Source organism: Anomaloglossus baeobatrachus, unplaced genomic scaffold, assembly GCF_048569485.1.
Source record: "Anomaloglossus baeobatrachus isolate aAnoBae1 unplaced genomic scaffold, aAnoBae1.hap1 Scaffold_4455, whole genome shotgun sequence".
NCBI classification, from domain to species: domain Eukaryota; kingdom Metazoa; phylum Chordata; class Amphibia; order Anura; family Aromobatidae; genus Anomaloglossus; species Anomaloglossus baeobatrachus.
The window spans coordinates 12,228-35,250 of record NW_027443792.1 but is presented as its reverse complement, the minus strand read 5'-3'; the positions used below and the strand labels follow the sequence as shown (position 1 = coordinate 35,250).

Here is a 23,023-nt window from a genome sequence, read left to right as displayed (position 1 = left end):
TCAGTAATTCAATAAAGATTGTATTTTTTGTAACTATTGAAGCCCTAAAAATTAGTCCAGTAAAGAAAGAATTTGCATAAGTCGTCTATCTCTAGACATTCAAGGACAATGAAAGACATGAGGTGAGGGCGACTCTACCAGTAGTGCTTTTCTACTCTTACACAAAGTGGTGCTGTGGCTTAGTTGGTTAAAGCGCCTGTCTCGTAAACAGGAGATCCTAAGTTCGTATCTCAGCAGTGCCTTCTTTTCATAGCCTCTTACAGAACTTTCTATGTTTAACAATGTACTTTCCTTGTAAAAATACTATAAAGTCAAACTTGTCTTTCTCATATCCCTTCCTTAGATAGTGCAATGGAGAGATTCTAAATCTGTGTTGTCAAAGTACTCAAAAGGAAGAAGATGTCAGCCAATGTAGGATGGCATCAAGCATGCCAAATGAAAACAGTGGGTTTACTTTTGCCAGACTGAAATGTTAGAAAAGTTTGATAGCAGCCTTCTTGAACAGGAAATGCTGGAAATACTCACTGCTTGGGCTGAAAAAGATAATTTAGAGTTTCAACATTGGAGATGAAGGTAACTTCAACAAGTATGGGATTCAAAAACCATGCATGCAGAGCACAATGGATTAGTAGCCATACGCCATAACCACTCGGCAGCTCGTCTACAGGAAGAGTCTGTAGCCAGATGATGTGATCTAATGAGGATTTTGACAAGTCTGTGCAATTTCACTAAAGATTGTGTATGAGCTTCTGGCAAAGTGGCTCTTATCATATCTACAACAGTGGATTATGTCAAGAGTTGGACAAGCTCAAACTTTATCAGAGATTAACCAAAGTTTAGGGTTTTAATATCAGTAATTCAATAAAGATTGTATTTTTTGTCACTATTGAAGCCCTAAAAATTAGTCCAGTAAAGAAAGAATTTGCATAAGTCGTCTATCTCTAGACATTCAAGGACACTGAAAGACATGAGGTGAGGGCGACTCTACCAGTAGTGCTTTTCTACTCTACTCTTACACAAAGTGGTGCTGTGGCTTAGTTGGTTAAAGCGCCTGTCTTGTAAACAGGAGATCCTGAGTTCGAATCTCAGCAGTGCCTTCTTTTCATAGCCTCTTACAGAAGTTTCTATGTTTAACAATGTACATTCCTTGTAAAAATACTATAAAGTCAAACTTGTCTTTCTCACATCCCTTCCTTAGATAGTGCATTGGAGAGATTCTAAATCTGTGTTGTCAAAGTACTCAAAAGGAAGAAGATGTCAGCCAATGTAGGATGGCATCAAGCATGCCAAATGAAAACAGTGGGTTTACTTTTGCCAGACTGAAATGTTAGAAAAGTTTGATAGCAGCCTTCTTGAACAGGAAATGCTGGAAATACTCACTGCTTGGGCTGAAAAAGATAATTTAGAGTTTCAACATTGGAGATGAAGGTAACTTCAACAAGTATGGGATTCAAAAACCATGCATGCAGAGCACAATGGATTAGTAGTCATACGCCATAACCACTCGGCAGCTCGTCTACAGGAAGAGTCTGTAGCCAGATGATGTGATCTAATGAGGATTTTGACAAGTCTGTGCAATTTCACTAAAGATTGTGTATGAGCTTCTGGCAAAGTGGCTCTTATCATATCTACAACAGTGGATTATGTCAAGAGTTGGACAAGCTCAAACTTTATCAGAGATTAACCAAAGTTTAGGGTTTTAATATCAGTAATTCAATAAAGATTGTATTTTTTGTAACTATTGAAGCCCTAAAAATTAGTCCAGTAAAGAAAGAATTTGCATAAGTCGTCTATCTCTAGACATTCAAGGACAATGAAAGACATGAGGTGAGGGCGACTCTACCAGTAGTGCTTTTCTACTCTTACACAAAGTGGTGCTGTGGCTTAGTTGGTTAAAGCGCCTGTCTCGTAAACAGGAGATCCTAAGTTCGTATCTCAGCAGTGCCTTCTTTTCATAGCCTCTTACAGAACTTTCTATGTTTAACAATGTACTTTCCTTGTAAAAATACTATAAAGTCAAACTTGTCTTTCTCATATCCCTTCCTTAGATAGTGCAATGGAGAGATTCTAAATCTGTGTTGTCAAAGTACTCAAAAGGAAGAAGATGTCAGCCAATGTAGGATGGCATCAAGCATGCCAAATGAAAACAGTGGGTTTACTTTTGCCAGACTGAAATGTTAGAAAAGTTTGATAGCAGCCTTCTTGAACAGGAAATGCTGGAAATACTCACTGCTTGGGCTGAAAAAGATAATTTAGAGTTTCAACATTGGAGATGAAGGTAACTTCAACAAGTATGGGATTCAAAAACCATGCATGCAGAGCACAATGGATTAGTAGCCATACGCCATAACCACTCGGCAGCTCGTCTACAGGAAGAGTCTGTAGCCAGATGATGTGATCTAATGAGGATTTTGACAAGTCTGTGCAATTTCACTAAAGATTGTGTATGAGCTTCTGGCAAAGTGGCTCTTATCATATCTACAACAGTGGATTATGTCAAGAGTTGGACAAGCTCAAACTTTATCAGAGATTAACCAAAGTTTAGGGTTTTAATATCAGTAATTCAATAAAGATTGTATTTTTTGTCACTATTGAAGCCCTAAAAATTAGTCCAGTAAAGAAAGAATTTGCATAAGTCGTCTATCTCTAGACATTCAAGGACACTGAAAGACATGAGGTGAGGGCGACTCTACCAGTAGTGCTTTTCTACTCTACTCTTACACAAAGTGGTGCTGTGGCTTAGTTGGTTAAAGCGCCTGTCTTGTAAACAGGAGATCCTGAGTTCGAATCTCAGCAGTGCCTTCTTTTCATAGCCTCTTACAGAAGTTTCTATGTTTAACAATGTACATTCCTTGTAAAAATACTATAAAGTCAAACTTGTCTTTCTCACATCCCTTCCTTAGATAGTGCATTGGAGAGATTCTAAATCTGTGTTGTCAAAGTACTCAAAAGGAAGAAGATGTCAGCCAATGTAGGATGGCATCAAGCATGCCAAATGAAAACAGTGGGTTCACTTTTGCCAGACTGAAATGTTAGAAAAGTTTGATAGCAGCCTTCTTCAACAGGAAATGCTGGAAATACTCACTGCTTGGGCTGAAAAAGATAATTTAGAGTTTCAACATTGGAGATGAAGGTAACTTCAACAAGTATGGGATTCAAAAACCATGCATGCAGAGCACAATGGATTAGTAGTCATACGCCATAACCACTCGGCAGCTCGTCTACAGGAAGAGTCTGTAGCCAGATGATGTGATCTAATGAGGATTTTGACAAGTCTGTGCAATTTCACTAAAGATTGTGTATGAGCTTCTGGCAATGTGGCTCTTATCATATCTACAACAGTGGATTATGTCAAGAGTTGGACAAGCTCAAACTTTATCAGAGATTAACCAAAGTTTAGGGTTTTAATATCAGTAATTCAATAAAGATTGTATTTTTTGTCACTATTGAAGCCCTAAAAATTAGTCCAGTAAAGAAAGAATTTGCATAAGTCGTCTATCTCTAGACATTCAAGGACACTGAAAGACATGAGGTGAGGGCGACTCTACCAGTAGTGTTTTTCTACTCTACTCTTACACAAAGTGGTGCTGTGGCTTAGTTGGTTAAAGCGCCTGTCTTGTAAACAGGAGATCCTGAGTTCGAATCTCAGCAGTGCCTTCTTTTCATAGCCTCTTACAGAAGTTTCTATGTTTAACAATGTACTTTCCTTGTAAAAATACTATAAAGTCAAACTTGTCTTTCTCACATCCCTTCCTTAGATAGTGCATTGGAGAGATTCTAAATCTGTGTTGTCAAAGTACTCAAAAGGAAGAAGATGTCAGCCAATGTAGGATGGCATCAAGCATGCCAAATGAAAACAGTGGGTTCACTTTTGCCAGACTGAAATGTTAGAAAAGTTTGATAGCAGCCTTCTTCAACAGGAAATGCTGGAAATACTCACTGCTTGGGCTGAAAAAGATAATTTAGAGTTTCAACATTGGAGATGAAGGTAACTTCAACAAGTATGGGATTCAAAAACCATGCATGCAGAGCACAATGGATTAGTAGTCATACGCCATAACCACTCGGCAGCTCGTCTACAGGAAGAGTCTGTAGCCAGATGATGTGATCTAATGAGGATTTTGACAAGTCTGTGCAATTTCACTAAAGATTGTGTATGAGCTTCTGGCAAAGTGGCTCTTATCATATCTACAACAGTGGATTATGTCAAGAGTTGGACAAGCTCAAACTTTATCAGAGATTAACCAAAGTTTAGGGTTTTAATATCAGTAATTCAATAAAGATTGTATTTTTTGTCACTATTGAAGCCCTAAAAATTAGTCCAGTAAAGAAAGAATTTGCATAAGTCGTCTATCTCTAGACATTCAAGGACACTGAAAGACATGAGGTGAGGGCGACTCTACCAGTAGTGTTTTTCTACTCTACTCTTACACAAAGTGGTGCTGTGGCTTAGTTGGTTAAAGCGCCTGTCTTGTAAACAGGAGATCCTGAGTTCGAATCTCAGCAGTGCCTTCTTTTCATAGCCTCTTACAGAAGTTTCTATGTTTAACAATGTACTTTCCTTGTAAAAATACTATAAAGTCAAACTTGTCTTTCTCACATCCCTTCCTTAGATAGTGCATTGGAGAGATTCTAAATCTGTGTTGTCAAAGTACTCAAAAGGAAGAAGATGTCAGCCAATGTAGGATGGCATCAAGCATGCCAAATGAAAACAGTGGGTTTACTTTTGCCAGACTGAAATGTTAGAAAAGTTTGATAGCAGCCTTCTTCAACAGGAAATGCTGGAAATACTCACTGCTTGGGCTGAAAAAGATAATTTAGAGTTTCAACATTGGAGATGAAGGTAACTTCAACAAGTATGGGATTCAAAAACCATGCATGCAGAGCACAATGGATTAGTAGTCATACGCCATAACCACTCGGCAGCTCGTCTACAGGAAGAGTCTGTAGCCAGATGATGTGATCTAATGAGGATTTTGACAAGTCTGTGCAATTTCACTAAAGATTGTGTATGAGCTTCTGGCAAAGTGGCTCTTATCATATCTACAACAGTGGATTATGTCAAGAGTTGGACAAGCTCAAACTTTATCAGAGATTAACCAAAGTTTAGGGTTTTAATATCAGTAATTCAATAAAGATTGTATTTTTTGTCACTATTGAAGCCCTAAAAATTAGTCCAGTAAAGAAAGAATTTGCATAAGTCGTCTATCTCTAGACATTCAAGGACACTGAAAGACATGAGGTGAGGGCGACTCTACCAGTAGTGCTTTTCTACTCTTACACAAAGTGGTGCTGTGGCTTAGTTGGTTAAAGTGCCTGTCTCGTAAACAGGAGATCCTAAGTTCGTATCTCAGCAGTGCCTTCTTTTCATAGCCTCTTACAGAACTTTCTATGTTTAACAATGTACTTTCCTTGTAAAAATACTATAAAGTCAAACTTGTCTTTCTCATATCCCTTCCTTAGATAGTGCAATGGAGAGATTCTAAATCTGTGTTGTCAAAGTACTCAAAAGGAAGAAGATGTCAGCCAATGTAGGATGGCATCAAGCATGCCAAATGAAAACAGTGGGTTTACTTTTGCCAGACTGAAATGTTAGAAAAGTTTGATAGCAGCCTTCTTGAACAGGAAATGCTGGAAATACTCACTGCTTGGGCTGAAAAAGATAATTTAGAGTTTCAACATTGGAGATGAAGGTAACTTCAACAAGTATGGGATTCAAAAACCATGCATGCAGAGCACAATGGATTAGTAGTCATACGCCATAACCACTCGGCAGCTCGTCTACAGGAAGAGTCTGTAGCCAGATGATGTGATCTAATGAGGATTTTGACAAGTCTGTGCAATTTCACTAAAGATTGTGTATGAGCTTCTGGCAAAGTGGCTCTTATCATATCTACAACAGTGGATTATGTCAAGAGTTGGACAAGCTCAAACTTTATCAGAGATTAACCAAAGTTTAGGGTTTTAATATCAGTAATTCAATAAAGATTGTATTTTTTGTCACTATTGAAGCCCTAAAAATTAGTCCAGTAAAGAAAGAATTTGCATAAGTCGTCTATCTCTAGACATTCAAGGACACTGAAAGACATGAGGTGAGGGCGACTCTACCAGTAGTGTTTTTCTACTCTACTATTACACAAAGTGGTGCTGTGGCTTAGTTGGTTAAAGCGCCTGTCTTGTAAACAGGAGATCCTGAGTTCGAATCTCAGCAGTGCCTTCTTTTCATAGCCTCTTACAGAAGTTTCTATGTTTAACAATGTACTTTCCTTGTAAAAATACTATAAAGTCAAACTTGTCTTTCTCACATCCCTTCCTTAGATAGTGCATTGGAGAGATTCTAAATCTGTGTTGTCAAAGTACTCAAAAGGAAGAAGATGTCAGTCAATGTAGGATGGCATCAAGCATGCCAAATGAAAACAGTGGGTTCACTTTTGCCAGACTGAAATGTTAGAAAAGTTTGATAGCAGCCTTCTTCAACAGGAAATGCTGGAAATACTCACTGCTTGGGCTGAAAAAGATAATTTAGAGTTTCAACATTGGAGATGAAGGTAACTTCAACAAGTATGGGATTCAAAAACCATGCATGCAGAGCACAATGGATTAGTAGTCATACGCCATAACCACTCGGCAGCTAGTCTACAGGAAGAGTCTGTAGCCAGATGATGTGATCTAATGAGGATTTTGACAAGTCTGTGCAATTTCACTAAAGATTGTGTATGAGCTTCTGGCAAAGTGGCTCTTATCATATCTACAACAGTGGATTATGTCAAGAGTTGGACAAGCTCAAACTTTATCAGAGATTAACCAAAGTTTAGGGTTTTAATATCAGTAATTCAATAAAGATTGTATTTTTTGTAACTATTGAAGCCCTAAAAATTAGTCCAGTAAAGAAAGAATTTGCATAAGTCGTCTATCTCTAGACATTCAAGGACACTGAAAGACATGAGGTGAGGGCGACTCTACCAGTAGTGCTTTTCTACTCTTACACAAAGTGGTGCTGTGGCTTAGTTGGTTAAAGCGCCTGTCTCGTAAACAGGAGATCCTAAGTTCGTATCTCAGCAGTGCCTTCTTTTCATAGCCTCTTACAGAACTTTCTATGTTTAACAATGTACTTTCCTTGTAAAAATACTATAAAGTCAAACTTGTCTTTCTCATATCCCTTCCTTAGATAGTGCAATGGAGAGATTCTAAATCTGTGTTGTCAAAGTACTCAAAAGGAAGAAGATGTCAGCCAATGTAGGATGGCATCAAGCATGCCAAATGAAAACAGTGGGTTTACTTTTGCCAGACTGAAATGTTAGAAAAGTTTGATAGCAGCCTTCTTGAACAGGAAATGCTGGAAATACTCACTGCTTGGGCTGAAAAAGATAATTTAGAGTTTCAACATTGGAGATGAAGGTAACTTCAACAAGTATGGGATTCAAAAACCATGCATGCAGAGCACAATGGATTAGTAGTCATACGCCATAACCACTCGGCAGCTCGTCTACAGGAAGAGTCTGTAGCCAGATGATGTGATCTAATGAGGATTTTGACAAGTCTGTGCAATTTCACTAAAGATTGTGTATGAGCTTCTGGCAAAGTGGCTCTTATCATATCTACAACAGTGGATTATGTCAAGAGTTGGACAAGCTCAAACTTTATCAGAGATTAACCAAAGTTTAGGGTTTTAATATCAGTAATTCAATAAAGATTGTATTTTTTGTCACTATTGAAGCCCTAAAAATTAGTCCAGTAAAGAAAGAATTTGCATAAGTCGTCTATCTCTAGACATTCAAGGACACTGAAAGACATGAGGTGAGGGCGACTCTACCAGTAGTGCTTTTCTACTCTACTCTTACACAAAGTGGTGCTGTGGCTTAGTTGGTTAAAGCGCCTGTCTTGTAAACAGGAGATCCTGAGTTCGAATCTCAGCAGTGCCTTCTTTTCATAGCCTCTTACAGAAGTTTCTATGTTTAACAATGTACTTTCCTTGTAAAAATACTATAAAGTCAAACTTGTCTTTCTCACATCCCTTCCTTAGATAGTGCATTGGAGAGATTCTAAATCTGTGTTGTCAAAGTACTCAAAAGGAAGAAGATGTCAGCCAATGTAGGATGGCATCAAGCATGCCAAATGAAAACAGTGGGTTCACTTTTGCCAGACTGAAATGTTAGAAAAGTTTGATAGCAGCCTTCTTCAACAGGAAATGCTGGAAATACTCACTGCTTGGGCTGAAAAAGATAATTTAGAGTTTCAACATTGGAGATGAAGGTAACTTCAACAAGTATGGGATTCAAAAACCATGCATGCAGAGCACAATGGATTAGTAGTCATACGCCATAACCACTCGGCAGCTCGTCTACAGGAAGAGTCTGTAGCCAGATGATGTGATCTAATGAGGATTTTGACAAGTCTGTGCAATTTCACTAAAGATTGTGTATGAGCTTCTGGCAAAGTGGCTCTTATCATATCTACAACAGTGGATTATGTCAAGAGTTGGACAAGCTCAAACTTTATCAGAGATTAACCAAAGTTTAGGGTTTTAATATCAGTAATTCAATAAAGATTGTATTTTTTGTAACTATTGAAGCCCTAAAAATTAGTCCAGTAAAGAAAGAATTTGCATAAGTCGTCTATCTCTAGACATTCAAGGACACTGAAAGACATGAGGTGAGGGCGACTCTACCAGTAGTGCTTTTCTACTCTTACACAAAGTGGTGCTGTGGCTTAGTTGGTTAAAGCGCCTGTCTCGTAAACAGGAGATCCTAAGTTTGTATCTCAGCAGTGCCTTCTTTTCATAGCCTCTTACAGAACTTTCTATGTTTAACAATGTACTTTCCTTGTAAAAATACTATAAAGTCAAACTTGTCTTTCTCATATCCCTTCCTTAGATAGTGCAATGGAGAGATTCTAAATCTGTGTTGTCAAAGTACTCAAAAGGAAGAAGATGTCAGCCAATGTAGGATGGCATCAAGCATGCCAAATGAAAACAGTGGGTTTACTTTTGCCAGACTGAAATGTTAGAAAAGTTTGATAGCAGCCTTCTTGAACAGGAAATGCTGGAAATACTCACTGCTTGGGCTGAAAAAGATAATTTAGAGTTTCAACATTGGAGATGAAGGTAACTTCAACAAGTATGGGATTCAAAAACCATGCATGCAGAGCACAATGGATTAGTAGTCATACGCCATAACCACTCGGCAGCTCGTCTACAGGAAGAGTCTGTAGCCAGATGATGTGATCTAATGAGGATTTTGACAAGTCTGTGCAATTTCACTAAAGATTGTGTATGAGCTTCTGGCAAAGTGGCTCTTATCATATCTACAACAGTAGATTATGTCAAGAGTTGGACAAGCTCAAACTTTATCAGAGATTAACCAAAGTTTAGGGTTTTAATATCAGTAATTCAATAAAGATTGTATTTTTTGTCACTATTGAAGCCCTAAAAATTAGTCCAGTAAAGAAAGAATTTGCATAAGTCGTCTATCTCTAGACATTCAAGGACACTGAAAGACATGAGGTGAGGGCGACTCTACCAGTAGTGCTTTTCTACTCTACTCTTACACAAAGTGGTGCTGTGGCTTAGTTGGTTAAAGCGCCTGTCTTGTAAACAGGAGATCCTGAGTTCGAATCTCAGCAGTGCCTTCTTTTCATAGCCTCTTACAGAAGTTTCTATGTTTAACAATGTACTTTCCTTGTAAAAATACTATAAAGTCAAACTTGTCTTTCTCACATCCCTTCCTTAGATAGTGCATTGGAGAGATTCTAAATCTGTGTTGTCAAAGTACTCAAAAGGAAGAAGATGTCAGCCAATGTAGGATGGCATCAAGCATGCCAAATGAAAACAGTGGGTTCACTTTTGCCAGACTGAAATGTTAGAAAAGTTTGATAGCAGCCTTCTTCAACAGGAAATGCTGGAAATACTCACTGCTTGGGCTGAAAAAGATAATTTAGAGTTTCAACATTGGAGATGAAGGTAACTTCAACAAGTATGGGATTCAAAAACCATGCATGCAGAGCACAATGGATTAGTAGTCATACGCCATAACCACTCGGCAGCTAGTCTACAGGAAGAGTCTGTAGCCAGATGATGTGATCTAATGAGGATTTTGACAAGTCTGTGCAATTTCACTAAAGATTGTGTATGAGCTTCTGGCAAAGTGGCTCTTATCATATCTACAACAGTGGATTATGTCAAGAGTTGGACAAGCTCAAACTTTATCAGAGATTAACCAAAGTTTAGGGTTTTAATATCAGTAATTCAATAAAGATTGTATTTTTTGTAACTATTGAAGCCCTAAAAATTAGTCCAGTAAAGAAAGAATTTGCATAAGTTGTCTATCTCTAGACATTCAAGGACACTGAAAGACATGAGGTGAGGGCGACTCTACCAGTAGTGCTTTTCTACTCTTACACAAAGTGGTGCTGTGGCTTAGTTGGTTAAAGCGCCTGTCTCGTAAACAGGAGATCCTAAGTTCGTATCTCAGCAGTGCCTTCTTTTCATAGCCTCTTACAGAACTTTCTATGTTTAACAATGTACTTTCCTTGTAAAAATACTATAAAGTCAAACTTGTCTTTCTCATATCCCTTCCTTAGATAGTGCAATGGAGAGATTCTAAATCTGTGTTGTCAAAGTACTCAAAAGGAAGAAGATGTCAGCCAATGTAGGATGGCATCAAGCATGCCAAATGAAAACAGTGGGTTTACTTTTGCCAGACTGAAATGTTAGAAAAGTTTGATAGCAGCCTTCTTGAACAGGAAATGCTGGAAATACTCACTGCTTGGGCTGAAAAAGATAATTTAGAGTTTCAACATTGGAGATGAAGGTAACTTCAACAAGTATGGGATTCAAAAACCATGCATGCAGAGCACAATGGATTAGTAGTCATACGCCATAACCACTCGGCAGCTCGTCTACAGGAAGAGTCTGTAGCCAGATGATGTGATCTAATGAGGATTTTGACAAGTCTGTGCAATTTCACTAAAGATTGTGTATGAGCTTCTGGCAAAGTGGCTCTTATCATATCTACAACAGTGGATTATGTCAAGAGTTGGACAAGCTCAAACTTTATCAGAGATTAACCAAAGTTTAGGGTTTTAATATCAGTAATTCAATAAAGATTGTATTTTTTGTCACTATTGAAGCCCTAAAAATTAGTCCAGTAAAGAAAGAATTTGCATAAGTCGTCTATCTCTAGACATTCAAGGACACTGAAAGACATGAGGTGAGGGCGACTCTACCAGTAGTGCTTTTCAACTCTTACACAAAGTGGTGCTGTGGCTTAGTTGGTTAAAGCGCCTGTCTCGTAAACAGGAGATCCTAAGTTCGTATCTCAGCAGTGCCTTCTTTTCATAGCCTCTTACAGAACTTTCTATGTTTAACAATGTACTTTCCTTGTAAAAATACTATAAAGTCAAACTTGTCTTTCTCATATCCCTTCCTTAGATAGTGCAATGGAGAGATTCTAAATCTGTGTTGTCAAAGTACTCAAAAGGAAGAAGATGTCAGCCAATGTAGGATGGCATCAAGCATGCCAAATGAAAACAGTGGGTTTACTTTTGCCAGACTGAAATGTTAGAAAAGTTTGATAGCAGCCTTCTTGAACAGGAAATGCTGGAAATACTCACTGCTTGGGCTGAAAAAGATAATTTAGAGTTTCAACATTGGAGATGAAGGTAACTTCAACAAGTATGGGATTCAAAAACCAAGCATGCAGAGCACAATGGATTAGTAGTCATACGCCATAACCACTCGGCAGCTCGTCTACAGGAAGAGTCTGTAGCCAGATGATGTGATCTAATGAGGATTTTGACAAGTCTGTGCAATTTCACTAAAGATTGTGTATGAGCTTCTGGCAAAGTGGCTCTTATCATATCTACAACAGTGGATTATGTCAAGAGTTGGACAAGCTCAAACTTTATCAGAGATTAACCAAAGTTTAGGGTTTTAATATCAGTAATTCAATAAAGATTGTATTTTTTGTCACTATTGAAGCCCTAAAAATTAGTCCAGTAAAGAAAGAATTTGCATAAGTCGTCTATCTCTAGACATTCAAGGACACTGAAAGACATGAGGTGAGGGCGACTCTACCAGTAGTGTTTTTCTACTCTACTCTTACACAAAGTGGTGCTGTGGCTTAGTTGGTTAAAGCGCCTGTCTTGTAAACAGGAGATCCTGAGTTCGAATCTCAGCAGTGCCTTCTTTTCATAGCCTCTTACAGAAGTTTCTATGTTTAACAATGTACTTTCCTTGTAAAAATACTATAAAGTCAAACTTGTCTTTCTCACATCCCTTCCTTAGATAGTGCATTGGAGAGATTCTAAATCTGTGTTGTCAAAGTACTCAAAAGGAAGAAGATGTCAGCCAATGTAGGATGGCATCAAGCATGCCAAATGAAAACAGTGGGTTCACTTTTGCCAGACTGAAATGTTAGAAAAGTTTGATAGCAGCCTTCTTCAACAGGAAATGCTGGAAATACTCACTGCTTGGGCTTAAAAAGATAATTTAGAGTTTCAACATTGGAGATGAAGGTAACTTCAACAAGTATGGGATTCAAAAACCATGCATGCAGAGCACAATGGATTAGTAGTCATACGCCATAACCACTCGGCAGCTCGTCTACAGGAAGAGTCTGTAGCCAGATGATGTGATCTAATGAGGATTTTGACAAGTCTGTGCAATTTCACTAAAGATTGTGTATGAGCTTCTGGCAAAGTGGCTCTTATCATATCTACAACAGTGGATTATGTCAAGAGTTGGACAAGCTCAAACGTTATCAGAGATTAACCAAAGTTTAGGGTTTTAATATCAGTAATTCAATAAAGATTGTATTTTTTGTCACTATTGAAGCCCTAAAAATTAGTCCAGTAAAGAAAGAATTTGCATAAGTCGTCTATCTCTAGACATTCAAGGACACTGAAAGACATGAGGTGAGGGCGACTCTACCAGTAGTGCTTTTCTACTCTTACACAAAGTGGTGCTGTGGCTTAGTTGGTTAAAGCGCCTGTCTCGTAAACAGGAGATCCTAAGTTCGTATCTCAGCAGTGCCTTCTTTTCATAGCCTCTTACAGAACTTTCTATGTTTAACAATGTACTTTCCTTGTAAAAATACTATAAAGTCAAACTTGTCTTTCTCATATCCCTTCCTTAGATAGTGCAATGGAGAGATTCTAAATCTGTGTTGTCAAAGTACTCAAAAGGAAGAAGATGTCAGCCAATGTAGGATGGCATCAAGCATGCCAAATGAAAACAGTGGGTTTACTTTTGCCAGACTGAAATGTTAGAAAAGTTTGATAGCAGCCTTCTTGAACAGGAAATGCTGGAAATACTCACTGCTTGGGCTGAAAAAGATAATTTAGAGTTTCAACATTGGAGATGAAGGTAACTTCAACAAGTATGGGATTCAAAAACCATGCATGCAGAGCACAATGGATTAGTAGTCATACGCCATAACCACTCGGCAGCTCGTCTACAGGAAGAGTCTGTAGCCAGATGATGTGATCTAATGAGGATTTTGACAAGTCTGTGCAATTTCACTAAAGATTGTGTATGAGCTTCTGGCAAAGTGGCTCTTATCATATCTACAACAGTGGATTATGTCAAGAGTTGGACAAGCTCAAACTTTATCAGAGATTAACCAAAGTTTAGGGTTTTAATATCAGTAATTCAATAAAGATTGTATTTTTTGTCACTATTGAAGCCCTAAAAATTAGTCCAGTAAAGAAAGAATTTGCATAAGTCGTCTATCTCTAGACATTCAAGGACACTGAAAGACATGAGGTGAGGGCGACTCTACCAGTAGTGTTTTTCTACTCTACTCTTACACAAAGTGGTGCTGTGGCTTAGTTGGTTAAAGCGCCTGTCTTGTAAACAGGAGATCCTGAGTTCGAATCTCAGCAGTGCCTTCTTTTCATAGCCTCTTACAGAAGTTTCTATGTTTAACAATGTACTTTCCTTGTAAAAATACTATAAAGTCAAACTTGTCTTTCTCATATCCCTTCCTTAGATAGTGCAATGGAGAGATTCTAAATCTGTGTTGTCAAAGTACTCAAAAGGAAGAAGATGTCAGCCAATGTAGGATGGCATCAAGCATGCCAAATGAAAACAGTGGGTTCACTTTTGCCAGACTGAAATGTTAGAAAAGTTTGATACCAGCCTTCTTCAACAGGAAATGCTGGAAATACTCACTGCTTGGGCTGAAAAAGATAATTTAGAGTTTCAACATTGGAGATGAAGGTAACTTCAACAAGTATGGGATTCAAAAACCATGCATGCAGAGCACAATGGATTAGTAGTCATACGCCATAACCACTCGGCAGCTCGTCTACAGGAAGAATCTGTAGCCAGATGATGTGATCTAATGAGGATTTTGACAAGTCTGTGCAATTTCACTAAAGATTGTGTATGAGCTTCTGGCAAAGTGGCTCTTATCATATCTACAACAGTGGATTATGTCAAGAGTTGGACAAGCTCAAACTTTATCAGAGATTAACCAAAGTTTAGGGTTTTAATATCAGTAATTCAATAAAGATTGTATTTTTTGTCACTATTGAAGCCCTAAAAATTAGTCCAGTAAAGAAAGAATTTGCATAAGTCGTCTATCTCTAGACATTCAAGGACACTGAAAGACATGAGGTGAGGGCGACTCTACCAGTAGTGCTTTTCTACTCTTACACAAAGTGGTGCTGTGACTTAGTTGGTTAAAGCGCCTGTCTCGTAAACAGGAGATCCTAAGTTCGTATCTCAGCAGTGCCTTCTTTTCATAGCCTCTTACAGAACTTTCTATGTTTAACAATGTACTTTCCTTGTAAAAATACTATAAAGTCAAACTTGTCTTTCTCATATCCCTTCCTTAGATAGTGCAATGGAGAGATTCTAAATCTGTGTTGTCAAAGTACTCAAAAGGAAGAAGATGTCAGCCAATGTAGGATGGCATCAAGCATGCCAAATGAAAACAGTGGGTTTACTTTTGCCAGACTGAAATGTTAGAAAAGTTTGATAGCAGCCTTCTTGAACAGGAAATGCTGGAAATACTCACTGCTTGGGCTGAAAAAGATAATTTAGAGTTTCAACATTGGAGATGAAGGTAACTTCAACAAGTATGGGATTCAAAAACCATGCATGCAGAGCACAATGGATTAGTAGTCATACGCCATAACCACTCGGCAGCTCGTCTACAGGAAGAGTCTGTAGCCAGATGATGTGATCTAATGAGGATTTTGACAAGTCTGTGCAATTTCACTAAAGATTGTGTATGAGCTTCTGGCAAAGTGGCTCTTATCATATCTACAACAGTGGATTATGTCAAGAGTTGGACAAGCTCAAACTTTATCAGAGATTAACCAAAGTTTAGGGTTTTAATATCAGTAATTCAATAAAGATTGTATTTTTTGTCACTATTGAAGCCCTAAAAATTAGTCCAGTAAAGAAAGAATTTGCATAAGTCGTCTATCTCTAGACATTCAAGGACACTGAAAGACATGAGGTGAGGGCGACTCTACCAGTAGTGTTTTTCTACTCTACTCTTACACAAAGTGGTGCTGTGGCTTAGTTGGTTAAAGCGCCTGTCTTGTAAGCAGGAGATCCTGAGTTCGAATCTCAGCAGTGCCTTCTTTTCATAGCCTCTTACAGAAGTTTCTATGTTTAACAATGTACTTTCCTTGTAAAAATACTATAAAGTCAAACTTGTCTTTCTCACATCCCTTCCTTAGATAGTGCATTGGAGAGATTCTAAATCTGTGTTGTCAAAGTACTCAAAAGGAAGAAGATGTCAGCCAATGTAGGATGGCATCAAGCATGCCAAATGAAAACAGTGGGTTCACTTTTGCCAGACTGAAATGTTAGAAAAGTTTGATAGCAGCCTTCTTCAACAGGAAATGCTGGAAATACTCACTGCTTGGGCTAAAAAAGATAATTTAGAGTTTCAACATTGGAGATGAAGGTAACTTCAACAAGTATGGGATTCAAAAACCATGCATGCAGAGCACAATGGATTAGTAGTCATACGCCATAACCACTCGGCAGCTCGTCTACAGGAAGAGTCTGTAGCCAGATGATGTGATCTAATGAGGATTTTGACAAGTCTGTGCAATTTCACTAAAGATTGTGTATGAGCTTCTGGCAAAGTGGCTCTTATCATATCTACAACAGTGGATTATGTCAAGAGTTGGACAAGCTCAAACTTTATCAGAGATTAACCAAAGTTTAGGGTTTTAATATCAGTAATTCAATAAAGATTGTATTTTTTGTCACTATTGAAGCCCTAAAAATTAGTCCAGTAAAGAAAGAATTTGCATAAGTCGTCTATCTCTAGACATTCAAGGACACTGAAAGACATGAGGTGAGGGCGACTCTACCAGTAGTGCTTTTCTACTCTTACACAAAGTGGTGCTGTGGCTTAGTTGGTTAAAGCGCCTGTCTCGTAAACAGGAGATCCTAAGTTCGTATCTCAGCAGTGCCTTCTTTTCATAGCCTCTTACAGAACTTTCTATGTTTAACAATGTACTTTCCTTGTAAAAATACTATAAAGTCAAACTTGTCTTTCTCATATCCCTTCCTTAGATAGTGCAATGGAGAGATTCTAAATCTGTGTTGTCAAAGTACTCAAAAGGAAGAAGATGTCAGCCAATGTAGGATGGCATCAAGCATGCCAAATGAAAACAGTGGGTTTACTTTTGCCAGACTGAAATGTTAGAAAAGTTTGATAGCAGCCTTCTTGAACAGGAAATGCTGGAAATACTCACTGCTTGGGCTGAAAAAGATAATTTAGAGTTTCAACATTGGAGATGAAGGTAACTTCAACAAGTATGGGATTCAAAAACCATGCATGCAGAGCACAATGGATTAGTAGTCATACGCCATAACCACTCGGCAGCTCGTCTACAGGAAGAGTCTGTAGCCAGATGATGTGATCTAATGAGGATTTTGACAAGTCTGTGCAATTTCACTAAAGATTGTGTATGAGCTTCTGGCAAAGTGGCTCTTATCATATCTACAACAGTGGATTATGTCAAGAGTTGGACAAGCTCAAACTTTATCAGAGATTAACCAAAGTTTAGGGTTTTAATATCAGTAATTCAATAAAGATTGTATTTTTTGTCACTATTGAAGCCCTAAAAATTAGTCCAGTAAAGAAAGAATTTGCATAAGTCGTCTATCTCTAGACATTCAAGGACACTGAAAGACATGAGGTGAGGGTGACTCTACCAGTAGTGCTTTTCTACTCTACTCTTACACAAAGTGGTGCTGTGGCTTAGTTGGTTAAAGCGCCTGTCTTGTAAACAGGAGATCCTGAGTTCGAATCTCAGCAGTGCCTTCTTTTCATAGCCTCTTACAGAAGTTTCTATGTTTAACAATGTACTTTCCTTGTAAAAATACTATAAAGTCAAACTTGTCTTTCTCACATCCCTTCCTTAGATAGTGCATTGGAGAGATTCTAAATCTGTGTTGTCAAAGTACTCAAAAGGAAGAAGATGTCAGCCAATGTAGGATGGCATCAAGCATGCCAAATGAAAACAGTGGGTTTACTTTTGCCAGACTGAAATGTTAGAAAAGTTTGATAGCAGCCTTCTTCAACAGGAAATGCTGGAAATACTCACTGCTTGGGCTGAAAAAGATAATTTAGAGTTTCAACATTGGAGATGAAGGTAACTTCAACAAGTATGGGATTCAAAAACCATGCATGCAGAGCACAATGGATTAGTAGTCATACGCCATAACCACTCGGCAGCTCGTCTACAGGAAGAGTCTGTAGCCAGATGATGTGATCTAATGAGGATTTTGACAAGTCTGTGCAATTTCACTAAAGATTGTGTATGAGCTTCTGGCAAAGTGGCTCTTATCATATCTACAACAGTGGATTATGTCAAGAGTTGGACAAGCTCAAACTTTATCAGAGATTAACCAAAGTTTAGGGTTTTAATATCAGTAATTCAATAAAGATTGTATTTTTTGTCACTATTGAAGCCCTAAAAATTAGTCCAGTAAAGAAAGAATTTGCATAAGTCGTCTATCTCTAGACATTCAAGGACACTGAAAGACATGAGGTGAGGGCGACTCTACCAGTAGTGCTTTTCTACTCTACTCTTACACAAAGTGGAATCTCAGCAGTGCCTTCTTTTCATAGCCTCTTACAGAAGTTTCTATGTTTAACAATGTACTTTCCTTGTAAAAATACTATAAAGTCAAACTTGTCTTTCTCACATCCCTTCCTTAGATAGTGCATTGGAGAGATTCTAAATCTGTGTTGTCAAAGTACTCAAAAGGAAGAAGATGTCAGCCAATGTAGGATGGCATCAAGCATGCCAAATGAAAACAGTGGGTTCACTTTTGCCAGACTGAAATGTTAGAAAAGTTTGATAGCAGCCTTCTTCAACAGGAAATGCTGGAAATACTCACTGCTTGGGCTAAAAAAGATAATTTAGAGTTTCAACATTGGAGATGAAGGTAACTTCAACAAGTATGGGATTCAAAAACCATGCATGCAGAGCACAATGGATTAGTAGTCATACGCCATAACCACTCGGCAGCTCGTCTACAGGAAGAGTCTGTAGCCAGATGATGTGATCTAATGAGGATTTTGACAAGTCTGTGCAATTTCACTAAAGATTGTGTATGAGCTTCTGGCAAAGTGGCTCTTATCATATCTACAACAGTGGATTATGTCAAGAGTTGGACAAGCTCAAACTTTATCAGAGATTAACCAAAGTTTAGGGTTTTAATATCAGTAATTCAATAAAGATTGTATTTTTTGTCACTATTGAAGCCCTAAAAATTAGTCCAGTAAAGAAAGAATTTGCATAAGTCGTCTATCTCTAGACATTCAAGGACACTGAAAGACATGAGGTGAGGGCGACTCTACCAGTAGTGCTTTTCTACTCTTACACAAAGTGGTGCTGTGGCTTAGTTGGTTAAAGCGCCTGTCTCGTAAACAGGAGATCCTAAGTTCGTAACTCAGCAGTGCCTTCTTTTCATAGCCTCTTACAGAACTTTCTATGTTTAACAATGTACTTTCCTTGTAAAAATACTATAAAGTCAAACTTGTCTTTCTCATATCCCTTCCTTAGATAGTGCAATGGAGAGATTCTAAATCTGTGTTGTCAAAGTACTCAAAAGGAAGAAGATGTCAGCCAATGTAGGATGGCATCAAGCATGCCAAATGAAAACAGTGGGTTTACTTTTGCCAGACTGAAATGTTAGAAAAGTTTGATAGCAGCCTTCTTGAACAGGAAATGCTGGAAATACTCACTGCTTGGGCTGAAAAAGATAATTTAGAGTTTCAACATTGGAGATGAAGGTAACTTCAACAAGTATGGGATTCAAAAACCATGCATGCAGAGCACAATGGATTAGTAGTCATACGCCATAACCACTCGGCAGCTCGTCTACAGGAAGAGTCTGTAGCCAGATGATGTGATCTAATGAGGATTTTGACAAGTCTGTGCAATTTCACTAAAGATTGTGTATGAGCTTCTGGCAAAGTGGCTCTTATCATATCTACAACAGTGGATTATGTCAAGAGTTGGACAAGCTCAAACTTTATCAGAGATTAACCAAAGTTTAGGGTTTTAATATCAGTAATTCAATAAAGATTGTATTTTTTGTCACTATTGAAGCCCTAAAAATTAGTCCAGTAAAGAAAGAATTTGCATAAGTCGTCTATCTCTAGACATTCAAGGACACTGAAAGACATGAGGTGAGGGTGACTCTACCAGTAGTGCTTTTCTACTCTACTCTTACACAAAGTGGTGCTGTGGCTTAGTTGGTTAAAGCGCCTGTCTTGTAAACAGGAGATCCTGAGTTCGAATCTCAGCAGTGCCTTCTTTTCATAGCCTCTTACAGAAGTTTCTATGTTTAACAATGTACTTTCCTTGTAAAAATACTATAAAGTCAAACTTGTCTTTCTCACATCCCTTCCTTAGATAGTGCATTGGAGAGATTCTAAATCTGTGTTGTCAAAGTACTCAAAAGGAAGAAGATGTCAGCCAATGTAGGATGGCATCAAGCATGCCAAATGAAAACAGTGGGTTTACTTTTGCCAGACTGAAATGTTAGAAAAGTTTGATAGCAGCCTTCTTCAACAGGAAATGCTGGAAATACTCACTGCTTGGGCTGAAAAAGATAATTTAGAGTTTCAACATTGGAGATGAAGGTAACTTCAACAAGTATGGGATTCAAAAACCATGCATGCAGAGCACAATGGATTAGTAGTCATACGCCATAACCACTCGGCAGCTCGTCTACAGGAAGAGTCTGTAGCCAGATGATGTGATCTAATGAGGATTTTGACAAGTCTGTGCAATTTCACTAAAGATTGTGTATGAGCTTCTGGCAAAGTGGCTCTTATCATATCTACAACAGTGGATTATGTCAAGAGTTGGACAAGCTCAAACTTTATCAGAGATTAACCAAAGTTTAGGGTTTTAATATCAGTAATTCAATAAAGATTGTATTTTTTGTCACTATTGAAGCCCTAAAAATTAGTCCAGTAAAGAAAGAATTTGCATAAGTCGTCTATCTCTAGACATTCAAGGACACTGAAAGACATGAGGTGAGGGCGACTCTACCAGTAGTGCTTTTCTACTCTACTCTTACACAAAGTGGAATCTCAGCAGTGCCTTCTTTTCATAGCCTCTTACAGAAGTTTCTATGTTTAACAATGTACTTTCCTTGTAAAAATACTATAAAGTCAAACTTGTCTTTCTCACATCCCTTCCTTAGATAGTGCATTGGAGAGATTCTAAATCTGTGTTGTCAAAGTACTCAAAAGGAAGAAGATGTCAGCCAATGTAGGATGGCATCAAGCATGCCAAATGAAAACAGTGGGTTTACTTTTGCCAGACTGAAATGTTAGAAAAGTTTGATAGCAGCCTTCTTCAACAGGAAATGCTGGAAATACTCACTGCTTGGGCTGAAAAAGATAATTTAGAGTTTCAACATTGGAGATGAAGGTAACTTCAACAAGTATGGGATTCAAAAACCATGCATGCAGAGCACAATGGATTAGTAGTCATACGCCATAACCACTCGGCAGCTCGTCTACAGGAAGAGTCTGTAGCCAGATGATGTGATCTAATGAGGATTTTGACAAGTCTGTGCAATTTCACTAAAGATTGTGTATGAGCTTCTGGCAAAGTGGCTCTTATCATATCTACAACAGTGGATTATGTCAAGAGTTGGACAAGCTCAAACTTTATCAGAGATTAACCAAAGTTTAGGGTTTTAATATCAGTAATTCAATAAAGATTGTATTTTTTGTCACTATTGAAGCCCTAAAAATTAGTCCAGTAAAGAAAGAATTTGCATAAGTCGTCTATCTCTAGACATTCAAGGACACTGAAAGACATGAGGTGAGGGCGACTCTACCAGTAGTGCTTTTCTACTCTACTCTTACACAAAGTGGAATCTCAGCAGTGCCTTCTTTTCATAGCCTCTTACAGAAGTTTCTATGTTTAACAATGTACTTTCCTTGTAAAAATACTATAAAGTCAAACTTGTCTTTCTCACATCCCTTCCTTAGATAGTGCATTGGAGAGATTCTAAATCTGTGTTGTCAAAGTACTCAAAAGGAAGAAGATGTCAGCCAATGTAGGATGGCATCAAGCATGCCAAATGAAAACAGTGGGTTTACTTTTGCCAGACTGAAATGTTAGAAAAGTTTGATAGCAGCCTTCTTCAACAGGAAATGCTGGAAATACTCACTGCTTGGGCTGAAAAAGATAATTTAGAGTTTCAACATTGGAGATGAAGGTAACTTCAACAAGTATGGGATTCAAAAACCATGCATGCAGAGCACAATGGATTAGTAGTCATACGCCATAACCACTCGGCAGCTCGTCTACAGGAAGAGTCTGTAGCCAGATGATGTGATCTAATGAGGATTTTGACAAGTCTGTGCAATTTCACTAAAGATTGTGTATGAGCTTCTGGCAAAGTGGCTCTTATCATATCTACAACAGTGGATTATGTCAAGAGTTGGACAAGCTCAAACTTTATCAGAGATTAACCAAAGTTTAGGGTTTTAATATCAGTAATTCAATAAAGATTGTATTTTTTGTCACTATTGAAGCCCTAAAAATTAGTCCAGTAAAGAAAGAATTTGCATAAGTCGTCTATCTCTAGACATTCAAGGACACTGAAAGACATGAGGTGAGGGCGACTCTACCAGTAGTGCTTTTCTACTCTACTCTTACACAAAGTGGAATCTCAGCAGTGCCTTCTTTTCATAGCCTCTTACAGAAGTTTCTATGTTTAACAATGTACTTTCCTTGTAAAAATACTATAAAGTCAAACTTGTCTTTCTCACATCCCTTCCTTAGATAGTGCATTGGAGAGATTCTAAATCTGTGTTGTCAAAGTACTCAAAAGGAAGAAGATGTCAGCCAATGTAGGATGGCATCAAGCATGCCAAATGAAAACAGTGGGTTTACTTTTGCCAGACTGAAATGTTAGAAAAGTTTGATAGCAGCCTTCTTCAACAGGAAATGCTGGAAATACTCACTGCTTGGGCTGAAAAAGATAATTTAGAGTTTCAACATTGGAGATGAAGGTAACTTCAACAAGTATGGGATTCAAAAACCATGCATGCAGAGCACAATGGATTAGTAGTCATACGCCATAACCACTCGGCAGCTCGTCTACAGGAAGAGTCTGTAGCCAGATGATGTGATCTAATGAGGATTTTGACAAGTCTGTGCAATTTCACTAAAGATTGTGTATGAGCTTCTGGCAAAGTGGCTCTTATCATATCTACAACAGTGGATTATGTCAAGAGTTGGACAAGCTCAAACTTTATCAGAGATTAACCAAAGTTTAGGGTTTTAATATCAGTAATTCAATAAAGATTGTATTTTTTGTCACTATTGAAGCCCTAAAAATTAGTCCAGTAAAGAAAGAATTTGCATAAGTCGTCTATCTCTAGACATTCAAGGACACTGAAAGACATGAGGTGAGGGCGACTCTACCAGTAGTGCTTTTCTACTCTACTCTTACACAAAGTGGAATCTCAGCAGTGCCTTCTTTTCATAGCCTCTTACAGAAGTT

General features: G+C 38.1%; 8 non-coding genes across 8 annotated transcripts; all 8 read left to right on the top strand.

The window, feature by feature from the left end:
• The first annotated feature begins 168 nt into the window (after positions 1-168).
• TRNAT-CGU (transfer RNA threonine (anticodon CGU)) lies at positions 169-242 on the top strand. The gene has a single exon. It is a non-coding gene; the product is annotated as a tRNA-Thr (tRNA).
• Positions 243-1,873: 1,631 nt separating this feature from the next.
• TRNAT-CGU (transfer RNA threonine (anticodon CGU)) lies at positions 1,874-1,947 on the top strand. The gene has a single exon. It is a non-coding gene; the product is annotated as a tRNA-Thr (tRNA).
• Positions 1,948-5,288: 3,341 nt separating this feature from the next.
• On the top strand, positions 5,289-5,362 carry TRNAT-CGU (transfer RNA threonine (anticodon CGU)). Its single transcript has one exon. It is a non-coding gene; the product is annotated as a tRNA-Thr (tRNA).
• A 1,631-nt stretch (positions 5,363-6,993) lies between these two features.
• TRNAT-CGU (transfer RNA threonine (anticodon CGU)) lies at positions 6,994-7,067 on the top strand. Its single transcript has one exon. It is a non-coding gene; the product is annotated as a tRNA-Thr (tRNA).
• A 3,336-nt stretch (positions 7,068-10,403) lies between these two features.
• TRNAT-CGU (transfer RNA threonine (anticodon CGU)) lies at positions 10,404-10,477 on the top strand. Its single transcript has one exon. It is a non-coding gene; the product is annotated as a tRNA-Thr (tRNA).
• A 776-nt stretch (positions 10,478-11,253) lies between these two features.
• Positions 11,254-11,327, top strand: TRNAT-CGU (transfer RNA threonine (anticodon CGU)). Its single transcript has one exon. It is a non-coding gene; the product is annotated as a tRNA-Thr (tRNA).
• A 1,631-nt stretch (positions 11,328-12,958) lies between these two features.
• On the top strand, positions 12,959-13,032 carry TRNAT-CGU (transfer RNA threonine (anticodon CGU)). The gene has a single exon. It is a non-coding gene; the product is annotated as a tRNA-Thr (tRNA).
• Positions 13,033-16,368: 3,336 nt separating this feature from the next.
• Positions 16,369-16,442, top strand: TRNAT-CGU (transfer RNA threonine (anticodon CGU)). The gene has a single exon. It is a non-coding gene; the product is annotated as a tRNA-Thr (tRNA).
• The last annotated feature ends 6,581 nt before the right edge of the window (positions 16,443-23,023 follow it).